This window comes from Aplysia californica, unplaced genomic scaffold, assembly GCF_000002075.1.
Source record: "Aplysia californica isolate F4 #8 unplaced genomic scaffold, AplCal3.0 scaffold00706, whole genome shotgun sequence".
In the NCBI taxonomy this organism is placed as follows: domain Eukaryota; kingdom Metazoa; phylum Mollusca; class Gastropoda; order Aplysiida; family Aplysiidae; genus Aplysia; species Aplysia californica.
In genome coordinates, this window is record NW_004797976.1 from 175,423 (window position 1) to 180,059 (window position 4,637).

At 40.8% G+C, this 4,637-nt stretch overlaps 1 long non-coding RNA gene across 1 annotated transcript; it reads right to left on the reverse strand.

Moving 5' to 3' along the window:
- Positions 1–341: 341 nt before the first annotated feature.
- On the reverse strand, positions 342–3,821 carry LOC101847844. Its single transcript, XR_220977.3, has 2 exons — positions 3,554–3,821; positions 342–550 (listed from the first exon to the last, which is right to left on the reverse strand). It is a non-coding gene; the product is annotated as an uncharacterized LOC101847844 (long non-coding RNA).
- Between the last annotated feature and the right edge of the window lie 816 nt (positions 3,822–4,637).

A 4,637-nucleotide genomic window follows, 5' to 3' on the forward strand; every position in this document is an offset into this window, starting at 1 on the left:
TTGCGCACGTTAAAGATCCCTTGGTGGTCTAAAATCGATAAGAGTAGGCTTCGGCCGCCACCCGGGCAAAATTCAAAATTTCCAACCAACTGAAAATATTACGTGTGTCCCGCGCGCTCATATGACCTTATGCAGTTGCGAGGGCCGTAAAACACTTTACAAAAGCAAGCAAAGCAAAGCAAACAATTGACACAGCTTAGGCAGGCCATGGTCCGTCATGTAGATCATCAAGTTGGCAGACATCCATTTCTTCATTTATTACATAGTAGCAAAAATCACAAACAAAAACAAACGAACGAAACTGAAACATAACCACAACAATTCAAAAGTATTGCTCACATGTTTTCTTTTGATTACAGATTTTATTTCGCCTTAAAAAAAATCAAACCCATTACGTGTTCTCGGAAGCTACGGGCCTCTCGATGTGTATTTTCCCTTCACTGTCTAATCGGAGCACACATCGGCTGTAGCAAGAAGAGGCTCTCTCGTGACAGCTCATCTGGCACACCACACTGTCTCCACACACCTCGTCTGCAAAACACTGCGCCATCTGCAGAAAAGGAAATTGCAGACGTTTTATACAACCCTCATCGACAAATTTTAGAATAGGAATTTAATGCCTTCACTTACTTAGTTAAATTAATATTGTATTTATATAGGCGCATATCTACGCTCTATGACCTGCTCTGTGTGCGTTACAACAATTACCACCCCAGCATATCCAAGACACTAAGAAACATTCTCAACTTCCCGGGAAGCCTACAGTGCAAGCTGTAAAAATTCGTGCGCTCAAACACAAAAAGCTGACAAGATCTTTCGCTGTCTCTAACCGGGTACTCATTTCCGCCATGGTGAAGTGAGTAAAAATTCGCGTAAAGTGCCTCTCCCAAGGACACAATGTCTTGCTCCTGACTGGATTCGAACCCACAACCTTACGGTTGTGAGTCCGAGAGCCGAACCACTAGGCCACAGACGCCACAATATAGCATAATAGTTATAGACAACGCTAAAGGAATAGGCTAGACGTAGATGTAAAGACAAGAATAGGCAGGGCAAGCGGTGTTTTCATACAACTAAGAAACATAACCTGGAAGTCAGGAATCAAAGGAACAAAAACCAATACAGGATTTCCAACACTAGAGTCAAAAGTGCACTGCTCTATGGAATAAAAAATGGAAATTTACAAAACAAATTTAAGATAGGCTGCAGACATTTATCAACAGCTGCTTAAAAAAATGCAAGAAAGAGAGTGCTTGGAGACTTTGATTCCAATGTGCAGGAGATGGGATACATCTGGGCAAAGGAGGGGATAAGGAGAGTTCATGTTGGTGGCTCATACACAGTGTGAAAAAGACTGATGATGATGAATGAGGAGAGAGAGAGAGAGAGAGAGAGAGAGAGAGAGAGAGAGAGAGAGAGAGAGAGAGAGAGAGAGAGAGAGAGAGAGAGAGAGAGAGAGAGAGAGAGAGAGAGAGAGCGCGCTTGAATTTTGGCCAAATAATTTTTGCTCAAATTTTTATGTGCGTCCAAACTTATTCCATCGCATTATAGTCAGATTAAGGAGAAACCATTTGGATCAGATAGTCTAAATCAAAGAGTTAATAGAAGACTTTGCTAACTAATTTTTACCCATTCTTCATTCAAATACAGTTTGACAGACATCCCCCCCCAAAAAAAAAAAAAATAAAAAAAAAATAATAATAATTCCGCAACTTAAAGTCAAAAAAATTATTAGATCTACGTATTCAGATTGGAATTTTGGAATCTTCAAAACCAAAAGTTAAAAAAAATTGACCCAGAAATTTTGGAATGGTGACATCCTCTAAAAATCGATCACTTCGAAAAAAAAAATGAAAACGTAAATTTGATGTAGAGAATTTGAGCCAGGTTTTTGCAGCAATTATTTAAAGAAAGTCGACGTTTGTACACTAACATCTAAATTAACGTTTGAGTAAAAATTCTAATTAAACAGATTCATTGAAATGAAGAGCTCAATAAGTTTTTTCTTTCAACCGTATACAATAGTAATAATTAAAAAAATAGATATAATATATGCATATATATACATACATACATACAGTGTGTGTATGTAAGTATGTGTGTGTGTGTGTGTGTGTGTGTGTGTGTGTGTGTGTGTGTGTGTGTTTGTGTTTGTGTGTTTGTGTGTGTATGTTTGTGTGTCTGTGTGTCTGTGCGTGTGTGTTTTGATTGGTTTTATCCTTTGACAGAAAATCTACGAGGGCTGTCCCACGGAAAACCGGAATTTGGCTGTAATTTGAAAACTATTCAATATTTTCACATTCTGTAAACGCACACTTGTAAAACAATTGTATTGGAATTTCCCGATTGAACACCATGAGCATCGCACAAACCAAACGAACACAGCAGTTCTCCAAAGATGGCTACCCACTTGGAAAATTGGTCAAGGATAGAAGTGAGATCTGTCATTCGGTTTCTGACCGCAAAAGGTCTCAAACCTATAGAAATACACGCTGAAATAAAGTCAGTTTACGGGGAGAAAGTAATGGCAAAGACACAGGTATATGAGTGGAGTAGTAAGTTCAAAGCCGGGCATACGGATATCAATGACAAAGTTCACCCAGGACCTTGTTCTTCTGCCAAGACTGAGGACAACAAGAGTCGCGTTAACGAACTCATTCAAACAGACAGGCGCCTAAAAATTCGCGAAATTTCCGAGTCGCTAAACATTTCAAAGTCAACTGTCCATAGGATAGTGTTTGATGAGCTGCACTATCGAAAGGTCTCTGCTCGATGGGTCCCAAAAGAGCTGACAGCTGACCACAAGACGCGTCGTGTTGAAGTGTCTCAGACATTTTGCAGCATGACAACGCAACGCCACACACCGCAAACGCTACGAAAGACTGGATCCAAAGGTTCGGCTGGGAAGTTCTGCCACACCCACCTCACAGTCCTGACTTGGCCCCGTCAGATTATCACCTTTTTGGACCAATAAAACACCATATTTCTCGACAGCGATTCACCGACGACGAAGACCTCGTGGAAGCCGTGAAAGATTGGTTGAAATCCCTTGACGAAAAATTCTTCAGGGACTGTATCTTCTCCCACATCCAGCGATGGAAAAAATGCGTCCAGCGGGATGGTGATTACATTGAGAAATAAAGCACATGTTGAGGTATGATGTGTTACATTTTTATTATAATCGGACAAAGATTGTTGCTTTTATGGACCTTTTCCGGTTTTCCGTGGGACAGCCCTCGTATTTCAGTCTGGTCTTTCAAAATACGTGTTTGAGTCCAGATAAGTTGACGTTGTGTACCCTGATCAGGCTTACTCTTTTTCTCCTCTCTTCGCCTCCCTGTCTACTTTGTACCGTCCGACCTAACGCCTCCACTCCTACCATTACACCAATTTATTCCTGTATCGACATAATCAAATTATCTGAATACAGATTTGGAGTCTTGGACAGATCTATCTATCTATCTATCTATCTATCTATCTATCTATCTATCTATCTATCTATCATCATGCACGATCTGGAAGTTAGAAAGAAAACAAGACATAAGAAACGTACCATGAGCTCACAAATTTCCTCGCAGTCTTCCTGTCTCTCCGGGGGATAACTGTAAGTCAGGCCCGAACTAAATATGCAGAAAAGCAAGCAGAGGCACATTGTCCATGTTTTCAGGGAGCGGGACATCTTTACAATTCTCTACAGTGGTAACTTTATTTTCAGCAGGGTTGGACACGGCAACAAAGCTACGAGCAGCTTTCATGGACGAAAGTAAGAGAATGAACTATCTAATGGATGGAGGTAGGTATGAGTCGTAGCGTCCAGTTATCTATAGACTGAAGTGGACACCGAGTGGAGAGGTTTTTATAACAAAACAACGTTGTTTACTGTAGACCGCTTTAATGAAGAAGTTGCCATTCGGTTGCCAGGGGGTGGTCCAATTACAAAGCGAGACCTGCCATGCTGGGATATTTCCGGTATTTAAGTTCGTCCTTCAGGATGTCCTGCGCACGGATTATAATAATGATGATAATGATTTTCTGAAATTACTTACGGTTGTCCCAGAGATGAAACGAAACAATCCCGAAACAAACAAATTGTCTGAATTTAAAAAAAAAGGAAACAATAAGAAAAATATAACAGGAAAGCTTAGCGATTACGCATCAAAACAGTGTAAAAAAAAGTATGACATAAATATGACTACACATGAAATGAACCCCCCCCCCCCACGAATCTGGCATATTACGTAATCATGTCTGGTTTTGTTAGAGATGGCAGTTTTAAAGGTCATGTCAGGGTGACGCAGGGCTTAAGCTGACCCTGAAAACCAGCCCATCTGTCGCGGTAAATGGTAGGGTAATCAAGAACACAAGCGAGGGTTGTTGTGCGGAGATTACAATCACCCCTGCAGTTGTTTGTGTCCGTTCTGCATACGTAACAGATAGAGGTCAAGCGTTGCACAGAACATACAGTTGGCCTGTAATCGGTCGAGTGTAATTGTGTTGGTTTAACTCATTCGGGGCAGGCTTTCTGATCATTTGATAACGCTTGAAGACCCACTGTTCTGGGGCACTTTGCAAAAACAAAACGAAACAAGAACAAAAAACAAACAAACCCCCAAATAAAAACAACTACAACCCCACAC